This window comes from Suncus etruscus, chromosome 13, assembly GCF_024139225.1.
Source record: "Suncus etruscus isolate mSunEtr1 chromosome 13, mSunEtr1.pri.cur, whole genome shotgun sequence".
NCBI classification, from domain to species: domain Eukaryota; kingdom Metazoa; phylum Chordata; class Mammalia; order Eulipotyphla; family Soricidae; genus Suncus; species Suncus etruscus.
This window is the reverse complement of record NC_064860.1, coordinates 55,266,718-55,279,939: the sequence shown is the minus strand read 5'-3', so window position 1 is coordinate 55,279,939 and position 13,222 is coordinate 55,266,718.

Genomic DNA, 13,222 nt, shown 5'->3' with positions numbered 1-13,222 from the left:
ACTCCACTCTTTATTTTTATTTTCACGCATTTTATATTTTGTTTTTGCTTTTGGGCCACATAAGGCAGCACTCTGAGGTTACTCCTAGCTCTGGACTCTGAAAAAAAAAAAATCACTCCTCGGGGGACCGTATGGGATGCCTGGAATCGAAGCTAGGTCCATCCTGGTAGGGTGCATGCAAGGCAAATGCTCTACTGCTGTTATGTCTCTTAGGCCCCGTTATGTTTTTTGTTTGTTTTTGAAAAGGTGTGAACCTTTTCATTCCTATCCACAGTTCATCACAATTTTTTCTTCTTTTCTTAATCAACACATATTTGCGATACATTGTTATGCATAGTAATGCATTACAATACAGTGTATTGAAAGGCAATATATTTTGTCTTTGGCTGCATTGACGTATATGAACAGATATTGAAGTTTTAATTTATATTTATCCAATAAGAGAAAATGAAAACACATTTTCACACATGTGGGCCATCAATCTATCTTCTGCGAGGACATACCTAGGTACTCAATTATTTTGCACGTTTTTAATTTATTTTCTTTCATGTTTTTTATAGTATGAAATTGTTTATATTTTCTTTTCTCCCCCCTTTGGCTTTTGGCCACAATGTGGTGGTGCTCAGGGTTTACTCCAGCCTATGCACTCAGAAATCACTCCTGGCAGGCTCCGGGGACCATATGGGATGCCAGAGATAGAACCTGGGTCTGCCCCAGATTGAATGTGTGCAAAGCAAAGGTCCTACCACTGTGCTATTACTTCGGCCCCTGTTTATATTTTTTATATGAACTCACTATTAGTCACATATTGTGCTAAATATTTCCTTAGTTGCTAGGAGAATATTTTTTTACATTTTTGGTAGTTTTATTTACCAAGCAAAATGTATTTTTAATTTTATGAAACATTTGTATTTACTCTATCCTTTACCACTCCATCACAGAATAGCTATTTATGAATAGACATTTATAGTAATAATGCTGTGTCTATAGTATTACAGTACTAGTTTTGATAATGCTTTTAAATTTAGCCATTATTTTACTACTGTTTTCTCTCTTATTTTTGATGAACATATTGAGATTATTAATCTTATTGAGTCTTTACTATAAACATTTATTATTTTTACATAATGATCTTTATGTTATATTTTACCTTGAATGATATACATATAGCCTAAATGGTTAACACATGGAAGTGTAGTGATAAAAATAATACTAAATCTAAAAAGCAATACAAATTGAAGATATATCACTATGCATAAATACTTTATGCTATATAATTTTAAATGTATTGGATGTCAGATTTTTGAATATTTAATTAGAAAATAATTTTAAAATAAAAAATGGGTGAGTCCATTTTTCTGCCATTGTAACTGCATTCTACTTGGATCAAATTGGCTAAATCTTATTAAGTACTTGAGTGTTTTTGTTTGTTTGTTTGTTTTTAGTTTTGATTTTGGTTTTTGGGCCACACCCGGTGATGCTTAGGGATTACTCCTGGCTATGCGCTCAGAAATTGCTTCTGGCTGGGGACCATATGGGACATCAGAGATCAAACTGAGGTCCATCCACGTGAAAGGCAAACGCCCTACCGCTGAGCTATTGATCCTGCCCCATTGTGTTTTGTAAACATTTTTGTGGGTAGTTCTGATTGCTCATTCCTCATTTTATTAATTTTATACCATATATGATGTTAACATCTGGAGAAATAATAGATCACCTGATTTTCAGCAGCTATAAAAATATTTTTAGGCAAAATCTAGATTTAAAAATTGAAAGATGTTTTAAAACAAAATCAGAAATAATAAGACTTTTCTCTCAGTTGTCACATTCCATAGTATGATGATAAGATGATTGATGGGTGATACCTTTCACACCCTACATTTTTCCTTTTCCTTATGAGTTTGCTTTATTTGATATTTTTAATCTTTTCACTTTTATTATTAAAAAGATTAATTTATCTCAGATTTCTCACTCACATTAAAACATATTCAAGATCTCTGAAAGTACCCAATTGATAATTGCTATTTAACTGAGTAACTGAGAATCAGGGTGAATTGATTTCCTGAGAGTATAAACCCTTTTCCCCCCATAAAATATGATCATTATATCCAAGTTAATGTCAGTTTTAATAAACAATGAAATAGTTATAGTGAGACTTCAAGGCATTTAGAGATATGTTCCTATATGTTCCTAATTATAACATAGTAAACTAAAGGTAAATAAATTAAATTATTTATTATTTATTTATTTATTATTTTTAAATAAGGTAATAATGCAGAGATAAGAGATATATCAAATGTATAATACTACCAATATATTACTTAAAATGGATAAGGAGGTGCAATATTAAACATTTAAAAGTAAAATTATAAAATATTTATTCAAATAAAGTAGAATAAACAAAATAAAAACTAAATGTGTACATAAAACTATAGCAAATTAAGAGTAGTTGAAATAATTGTATATATATATATATATATATATATATATATATATATATACAATTCTGGTTTATAAACCAGAACTGAATCCATTTGACATGAGGTGACAAAGCAATTGTTTAAAACACAGTAAACTGTTATACAAGTGGATAATTATATGTAAGTTTCTGTGCATAATTTCTTTACATAAATATATGTAGTACATCTACTGATGTTGATCGTTGTAAACATATATATACATCTTACATCTGGATGAGACAAGAGACTCCAGTTTCTGTGTACTCTTGAGTCATGTATTCTGAAAGTACATAGTAATTATCTGTATATTTTACAATTTTAACATCAAAATTATTTTTGGTAATATTGGCTTAAAACAGCCAGCTGTGCTCATAACTTATTCTCTGTTCTACATTTAAGGATAACTCCTATTGATGCTGATAATCAAACGTGGGTCAGCTACATGCAAGCACCCTACCTGCTGTGCTATTTCTCCAACCTATACATGTTATTCTACCTTTATGACACAATTTACCATGCCCTGCCACCGAACTGAAGTAAATAGATTGTTGCAATAAAAACATATTTTAGTTGTTCATCGAAACATCTTACACATCCTACCTGACATCTACTTAAAATATGTTGTAGCTTCACAAATATATTTCAAAGACTTATAGGAATGGTTTGATGTCAGAGTTATCTCAGTTCATTGACTTTCTCCTGTTAAGAACTTGTTACTGGAGTCTTATTAGCTTAATTTATCTGGCATATGTCAAAGCATTTAAAATATAACACTGTTTCTCATAAAAAGTATAGGGAATTAAAAAAGTCATGAAACCACCTATTAGCAATATTTTTAAGGTGGTCTTTTCATCACAAAGTGTCTACTCCAAAATTACATCTCAGTGCTGGAAGTGGAATTCATGCTTTCTGTATTTAAGGATTTTAAAAGTATAGTATGAGGCCAGTTAGCACTATAACACTAAACTGTATTTTATATTTCATATCACAATTATACTTAAGAGTTAAATTTTCTAATTAAATACTAATTTGAAAAAAGATAATGAAAAAAAATGTCATTTGTGGGGCCAGAGTGTTAATACAGTGTGAAAAGCATATGCCTTGCATGTTTCTGACCTATGATCGAACCTCAGTATCTATTATGCTCCCCAGAGCAATCCAGAAATAAATTCTAAGCAAAGAGCTCTGACCATTGCCAGGTATGGCACCAACATAAATGCAAAAATATACCAATGTTGGTTATTTTTTCCTCCTGAACTTCCAAAATTTAAGATCAAAAGAAAATTGTTCAGGGGGTTAAACTTGCTACTACATAACTTATAAGTGGAGTCTATATTCTATATTTTGCTATCAATATAATATCAATATATGAAGTATTAAAATTAAATATATAAATATTGAGACATATCAAAAATATCAATGTATTTTTGATACCAATATATCTAGAAGAATGAAGATAATACTAACAATGTTACCAATAAAACAAGAAGCTGTATATAGTTAAAACTTCTTAGCATAACACATTCAACTAAAGTAATTTGCTAATTACTTTTTGTTAGAAAATCAAATATACATTTGATAGGGGGTTCTGAAAATACACATTTTAGTCTTATGAGCTTATTATGTAGCTAAAACTCTGTAAACTCAAAGCTAAAAATGTCAAAGAATTAAATTATAATCACAACATTTATATATGTGTTAAATTACCAGTTTAAATTGATGACATGATTTAGACAATTAACTTATTTTGTCTTCTTAGAATTGTGCAAAATTATGTTTTCATCATCAACTACAAAGAGTTTGTTTTATTTTGCCAAAGAATATATTGTAGGCACCAAGTAATTCTCTTTAAATTTGAATATAGTAACAAAATAATAAATGTTTGAATATATGTTGAATATATGTTTGAATATATAACTAAAAATTAAGCACCTCATCTTTTGTTATTAAAATATAAGTTAAAATTGAGTATAAAACCTTCTCAACACACTACTTAATTCATAAGTTGAGTCCATGGCCTGTATTTCTGAGAATAAATAAAATGTTACAAGGTATCAGAACAGAAAATACAAAATAATGTTTTAAAACACATACTTTATCAGGGCAAAATTATTGATAAGCTGTCTGATCAACTTCAAACTTTAGAAACACTCTAGGAAAGTGCAGTACACATATATCCTCCTTGTTATTTTGAACCATTCCTACTACAAGAACTAAAATAAAAGACAAAAATGAAGTTATGGTTGAATCTCTTGCATCTTTGTCTTCATAAATTCAGATCCATATCAGGTAGTACACAGGCATAAGACAATCTTGTTAATAGAAAAAACACTTTTATTTTATTAAAAATGTCAGAGTTAAAATAAAATAATAAAAGTGAGAATAGGATTTGGTGATTGCTTACATAGAAGCAGATTATAGTTAGCTTCTCTACTTTTATATTATACTTCAATATTTTTAATTTAGAGAAAACAAATCTGTTTACATCTAGCCAGAAACTCTTCACTTCTTTCTATAACAGCTTATAACTGTCTATTTGGAAAACACCATATAGTTTAATTATTATTGAGCAAAGTTAGAAGGATTAGTTGGTAGAGAATATAAATCAGAAATTTTATTAGAGCATGAAATTAAGTACCTAATACAGAAGATAAAAGCCCAAGAGGATAAAAATTATGCTATTGACATATCAAATCATTCTAGTGTAAGTGATTAGTAGTTGCATTTATATAAATGGATGTAAGTGTCTAATGATATTAAGTGCACACACCAAATAATCCCATTAAAAATTTAAATGGCTTGAGCTTCTATTCATTTAACAGCTCAATTGCATATTCCTCTTCATATAAAACACCCAGGTTGAAATTTCATAACCAAGGGAAATTAGGAATTGAGATAATTATCCCAATAACTTAGACTAAAAGTTACACTTGGGTCCCAAGAAATTGGAAAGCAGGAACAATTCATACTTTGATTTCGAGAAATAATATTCTCTGCTAGTTTCCAAATTAATATGATCAACCTGATTGATTCAGATGTTTTCACAGAAATCTCAATTGAGGAAAAGATGAAAGTAATCTTCAGAGCAGACATACCAAAGGAATGGGCAACGAATAAGTAATTGAATATGATCCTTTGGTTCTGTGTATTACACTATGTAATTTATTCTTTCAACTAAAAAGAGTCTAATATCAGATGATTCCCTAAGTATTTATTAATATCAGATATAATGGGATGTGTGAATAATTGACAAATTTAATGCTAAAAGTTATTTCAAATGTTCATTGCTCTGATTATGTAATTGCATATTCTTTAACTTTGTTTCTGTTTTGTTTAGGACCATCTCTTGCTCAGACTTTACTCATGGCTCTATGCTCAGGGGCCACTTGGCATGACTAAGATACAATAAAGGATGCTGGAATGGAGCTAGATCAGCACTGTGTGCAGACCCTTTCCCTATGTACTATTATTATTTTTTGGGGGGGCCACACCCGTTTGACGCTCAGGGGTTATTCCTGGCTATGTGCTCAGAAATCGCCCCTGGCTTGGGGGGGACCATATGGGACGCCGGGGGATCAAACCGCGGTCCGTTTCTTGGCTAGCGCTTGTAAGGCAGACACCTTACCTCTAGCGCCACCTTCCCGGCCCCTATGTAATGTAATGTGTATAGTATAATTGAATTATAGGATAGACACTAAAGCAATGGTTTTTCTTGTGACTTGCAAAATTTAAAAATTGCACAGCCTTCCTGCATGAGTTTTCTGTTTCATTAAAGCTAAGAAATTATAGGTTTTACTAAACTCTCTGTAGCCATACTGATAAGATGACATGATGTATATGTTATTATGTAACCCTAATATTCTTGTACTCAACTTCCTTCGAAGTAGTCATTGTGAACTCCTTATCTTATAATGTCCTCACTGTATTATGTAGTCCTAATACCCAATTACTTGATGCTAGGGTATATGTGCTTTCCCTCAATGCTAATGGATAATACTGGACTTGAATGAGAAGGATGACTTTCATAAATTCTCAAGAAAATGGCTTATGAACCCATTACTCTCTACTAGACTTCTACACTTCTTTGCTGTCTGGAATCAGTCCAATGGCAAATAAACAAGCACCTTGTTCTGCCATAGATTGTCTTGGTGTGTTTTATTAAGCAAATATTTGTTACATTATTTCTCTAGACCCAACAGCATATTTCTAATATGCTACACTGGTATTTACAATTTATCAACATTTTAAAATATTAACTTATATTTTATTTGATTCAAAAATATTAACTAATACTTTCTTATTTCACATATTTTATTGTCTTAGAAAATGTGATCTGTAAACAACAATGCTCAGGGTTTACACAAGGCTCAACACTCATGAATAATCATAGTGTTTCTCAGGAAACAATATGAAATACTAGGATGTCACCAGATTTGGTTGCATGCAAGTGCTTTCGCCCCTATACAACTTTCCAGCTTTCAATCAAATTTTATTTTAAATAGATAACTTACTAACTTTATTTATCTCTGACCAATAAAGTGCCTACCATTTAGATGTTGTTAGCATATCTTATTGAAGTAAATTAACATTTTTTTATACTTTCCAAGTAATGTACAGGAGGTCCAGGATCCTCTTTAAAAATTCTAAATCAGGGGCCAGAGCGGAGGCACAAGCAGTAGAACATTTGCCTTGCAGAAATTTACCTAGGACAGACTGTGTTTCTATTTCCTGGCTTACCATATGGTTCCCCAATCAGGAACCATTTCTCCGTGCATAGCCAGGAATGACCCCTGAGTGTCACCGAGTGTGGACCCAAATACAAAAAAAAAATTCCAAATCAGCTATTTTGGGGTGGAAAGCAAGGGCCCAAAAGTTTGGGGCTACTCAAAATCATCTTGCTGGTGTCTCCGGGACACATTAAGTGTTGTATAAAGTGATGCGCAAAGGGCTACTGGTGCCAATTATTGAATGGGGCAAGCTGCATACAAAGCAAACTTTTAACCCCTATCATATATATCTTTTTCCAAGGTCTTCCATTTTAATCCAATTTAAGTAATTTTACGCCACATCCCCACTCAGGAGAAGCACACACCAAAGTGTAGTGCTCTCCTGAAAAGGAATTATTTGCCAAAAAGGCCCGCTTAGAGCAGTCAAAATCACTTGACCCTTTGCGTGGAGGGTTTGGCAACAATTCTAAATATGTGGCTGTAACTATCTCTCTCTTTATTTTAAACCAATATTAGAAATCAAGCCTTAGTAATTTTTTCCTACAACAAAGAACAGCAATCAATCCAGCCAAAAGTCTCCCATTTAACAGCTCCCTGTAATTTTTGCTACCTTGGTGCCAAGAAACAGATTTTTCCATAACTTAGCTCAAAACAAAGTAATTTTCACTCCCCCCCCCCCCGAAACTCTGAAACATCCCTTACTCTTCCAACTTCCCTGCTAATTACTAGCTCCCTTTTCACCTTCAGCATCAGCTCTTTAAAATGCTAATTTAAGCCAAAGTCCCTTCATTCTTCTCCCAGCCTCTTTGATGCCTAGAATTTGCATCTGCCTTCCTGCCTCCACCCTTTAAAAAATGCCAGCTTAAAAAATAAATTTGTCTTTCGTTTCTGCAAACGAGAGTCCCCATGCAATCTGCGTGGTTTCATTCATTTCTACAACATATTTTCCGTCGTTCGCCGTCCGCGTGCCCACCTTCTCCCGTGGATTTTTTTCCGAACTCCACGAAGGATTTGTTTGCAGGTGCTGTAGACTGCAAACAAAATTTGGCTCACAGCAATTTTATTTTTGTTCTTTGGAATACATTAAAACACACACATCAGTGCATATGTGATGTAAAATGACAGAAAAATATTTGGATAACCACAGTGAATAAAACATTGCTAGAAATGTGTAATATGATTTTAATAATAATTGCCAAAACTACTGTTTTGAATATGCTATTACCTTTTACATCTATGAAAAAATTTCATTATAGTAAGAAAACAGCTGGTAAAGTGTGCTTACACTTAACACTCTATTAACACTAGGTCAACCTCTGGCACTAAATACTATTGACCAAACCCTTGCAAGAGATATGACTAAATATAGAAGCCAGAGTAAGCCTTGAATTCTGTCAGGTAAAGGTCAAAAAAAAAAAAAGAAATGGACATAATATTGTAAAATTAATGTCAAAATTTTATATTACATTTTAATGTAAAAATAATGTAAAATTTATATTTAAGAGTTAAATATATTGTGCCTGTGTATAAATTTATGTCACTTATCTATATATCTATAAAATACTTGTTTAGCAAATGCACCAATATATATGAAAATGGCAAAATCCAGGAAAAATGGAATTCAAATATTAGCATTAAATTCTGGGTAAGATACATAGATTATATATTTAATATATTGCAAATTTAAAATACACCAAGTAAGTACAAATCATTGAAATTATAACAAATGTACAATATAACGAGGTAATAAAAGTAAATACAATGATAAAAAATGTTCATTGCTAGCCATTCACATCTTTAAGTTTCACTGACAGATATATTTAAGTGTCAGATCCACAGACACATTAATGCTACCTTCATTGCATGTTCAGTTAAAAGAAAATATATGTAAACTAATGTATGTAAACAGAAGGGACTTTAATATATGCCAAAGATAAAATTTTGCTTCACAGATAAAACTGGTGTGAAAGCTGAAAAAACAAATGTTGTCAAATAGTTTTCATGAAATAATATGCCTTCTTATATAACTATATAATTTAATTGTCCTAAAATCACCTCAAAAGTAAAATTTATTAATTACAGAACTAATTTTTATTCATATGTATACTATTTTAATTTTATATTGCTTTATGAGTATATCATAATGGGGGAATTATTTTTAAAAAATAATGTATTTACTCTTTTTTTAGTTAAGTGTTAGTGTTGGTATTTGGTGTTAAGTATATCACATACAGATTTAAACTATTGACTATGGTAAGCATGTTAAAATTTTCTTCCTAAACACTATTTTTTCTGAGGTGTGCTAGAAATGAATAATGTGTTGTGCTAAACAAGAAAAATTTTACATGAATTCTATTTATTTCCAAAATGTGTAAATTGTGGGCTTACCTTTAGAAACTCAAAATGTTTGATGCTCGCTTAGAATCATCTTTGCCTGAGAACTTAAAAAAAAAGTCTAAAGATAATATTCTTTGTTGCAACAGAAGTTGTTTAGGTAGAAGTTTGTTTTCTTTTTTTAAAATATTTTTACAGTTTATTTCTTAAGATGGACACTTTGGAAGGAGTGGCTTAAAATGTCTATTAGTACCAAACTTGGGAATGGGATGGAGAGAGACTGGCAGAGGAAATATTTAATTGTAGAAAACTATGAAGGCATCCAGCAGAAAGTGTAATTTGACTGTGACAGTTTCTTTCCACGAGTCCACAGACTCTTTAGCCACTATAAGTAGATCAAACCTCAAGCAAGTTACTATCTTGAGCAGAAAAGCTCTTAAAATCTTTAAGAAAATTTCAACTGACAGATACTGAAACCAGGTGCTGAGTGAACACCCAAACGCATATGACATATTTTACTTGTAAGGTATAGTCCAAAACCTCAGGGTGTCTAATGAACTCTGCTCAGAATAATAATTATCTCCTATCCTACCCAAATATTTAAGGACAGCTTTAATAAACATGTATGTATTCTTCTTGTGCAGGGAATTTAGAATTTCTAAATTAACCATTATTATTTAATAGTAAGAGTTTCTACCTAATGGAAGGATGTTTGTGAGGTTAATTACAACAAACTAGAGAACCTGAGTGTCATTGAGTGTGGCCCCAAAACAAAATACTTCTTTTTAAAGACTGCATCTCAACTACAAACATGTTTGTAATCATGGTGCTTAAGTAAATATGTTAATCTAAAAATAAAAAGAAGCATTTTAAGAAAACTTCTCTACTACTTTAAAGTTCAGAATTTTAATAGTATTTTTTAGCACAGAAAAACAATGCTTTTGCCCATATTTTACAAGAACCAGTATTTGTGGCTGTGTTTGTTTGGGCCACACCTGGTTGTTCTCAGGGGTTACTCCTGGTTCTGTGCTCAGAAATCACTCCTGGCTCAGGGAACCATACGGGATGCTGGTGATGGAACCTGCATTTGTCCTGGGTCAGCATTGGGCAAGGCAACACCCTACTAATGTACTAACACTCTGGCCCAAGAACCAGTATTTTATCAAGACTGCCACTTCTTTACAAATCCTCTTTGAATATAGAACATTCAAAGAATTTTGTATCACCAAAGAAATTTTGAATTTATGAGATATAAATATATAATTGCTATATGTAAAAAGTTCTTGATTATGAAAATTAAAGATGCTAATACTAGTGCCGGAGTGATAGCACAGTGGTAGGGTGTTTGCCTCACACACAGCCGATCCAGGATGGATCTGTTTCGATCCCTAGTGTCCTAGACAGAAGTGATTTCTAAGCACATAGTCAGGAGTAACTCCTGAGTATCACAGGGTGTGGCCCCAAATCCTCCCCCAAAATGCTAATACCTGCAATAATATTCAATTAATAAAACTTTAAATATTAAAATTTATGTGTGCATCAAAATTTAAAAATAACATAAAATTGGCATGATAGCAAGAGAGAAAAATACAAATAATTGTTAGAAAAATAAAGAAAATAATTCATATGAATTTTAGACTAGTTTAACATGATTATAAATGTAATCCAATATATTAAAGTATCCGCACAATATATTGTGATCATTGGTCAATAAATTCTAAGATTTATAAAATATTAATGAGACATTAAAAATCAATGACATTTAATAAAGAATGCAAAGGACATAGCCTACTAGATAAAAGAAGGTGTATTTTAAATGCCAATGAATAAATAAATATTATACAAACATAAAGTAGACAGAGCAATAGAAATGAATAGAATATCTAGAAATAAGCAAAGGCATAAAAAACAAATTATAGAAAATGAGTTTTGGAACTTCATTTCATTAAATAGGATTTTTTAAAACAAGAGAATATTAAGTGCCCGAAAGATCCTTTGTGCTCAGGGTCACCTGCTTTGGAAAAAAGATTTGCTTCTTTCTTTCCCTATTAATCTTTGTTATTGCAATGCTCAATAGAATTTAAAATCCTGTCATCACTTTCTTGTTGACATATCTTTTTTGCAATCAAGTGAATCTTTAGTCTTAAAATACATGTCTTCCAAAGTTTTTCATCAGTGATGAAAATTCCATGGATGTCACCAAGAGACATGTCCTTGCACAGAAGAAACGATATCTCTAAGTTAGAACTTGGTTTAGTAGACTCAATTTAAATTCGTTTTTCTGGCCTGTATTTGGTAGCTTATTACTTCAGTCCATTATATTTGATTTTATATATAGTCATAAAACTTCTCAGAATATTTAAATAAATAATCTCATATATAAGTGTGTTCAGAATAGTTTCCTAATATTACTTACAGACCAACTTTTTTCTGATAGCAGTACACTTTTTTTGGCTTTATTTTTTCCCTTTATCCCACTATTATCTAACCTAATTCTACCTCTGTATCTGTATCAGTATCTATATTTGTGTCTCTGTCTATTTGTGTCTGTATCTGTGCTTGTCTTTGTGTTGTTTCTGTATCTATGTCTGTATCTGTGTCTGTATCTGTATGTATGTCTTCAACTTTTTTTGTATCTGTACTGTGTCTGTATCTGTATCTATATATGTACTTGTGCCTATATCTGTATTTGTCTGTGTCTTTATCATACCTGTGTCTGTATCTGTATATTTGTGTGTTTACATCTTATCTTTATTTGTATCTGTACTCTGTCTGTATCTGAATCTGTCTGTATCTTTATCTATATCTGTATTTGTGCCTGTGTCTGTATCTGTATTCTGCCTATGCCCCTGTCTGTGTCTGTATGTGTGTATTTATCTGTCTTTGTTTTTGTGACTGTTGATCTCATATACCTATCATTTCTCTACCTGTCTCATCACCCGTATCTCTTTCTCTGTTTCTGAATCTCATTCTCTTTTTCTTTTGTCTTCTAGAACCTGATCCACTTTAAAAAAAAATCACATAAATATTAGTTATTGATTCCTTTCTTTCGCTATTTTATTTAAAAATTAGTCTGTGCTTTCTACATCTTACTAATTTATCAATCTTGCTTTGCATTTAAATTGTTTCCCAGTTGTTGATTTTATTTTATTATTTATTATTTTTATTTTTATTTTGGGGGGTCACACCGGCAGCCATCAGGGGTTAATCCTGGCTCTATGCTCAGTCATTGCTCCTGGCAGGCTCGGGGGACCACATGGGATGCCGGGATTCTAACCACTGTCCTTTTGCATGCAAGGCAAATGCCTCCCTCCATGTTATCTCTGCCCCCCCCAGCTGTTAATTTTAGTTTATTTTTTGTTTGTTTGGCTGGTCTTGGGGACATACCAAGTAACATTCAGAGGTTACTCTTAGCTCTGAGCTCAGAAATAAGTCCTGGTATGGGCAGGAGCAATAGCATAGTGTATAGGGCATTTGCGTTATATGTGGATGACCCAGGATCCATCCCCAGCATTCATTTTGGACCCCTGTGCCTGTTAGAGGCAGTTTCTGAATGAATGCAGAACCAGGAGTAACCCCTGAGTGCAGCCAGGTGTGGCCCCAAACAAAAACAAAACAAACAAACAAAATAATCAATTCCTGACAGGCTTGGAGCACTATATTGATGCCAGGGCTTGAACCTTGGTTGTCCATTTGCAAGGC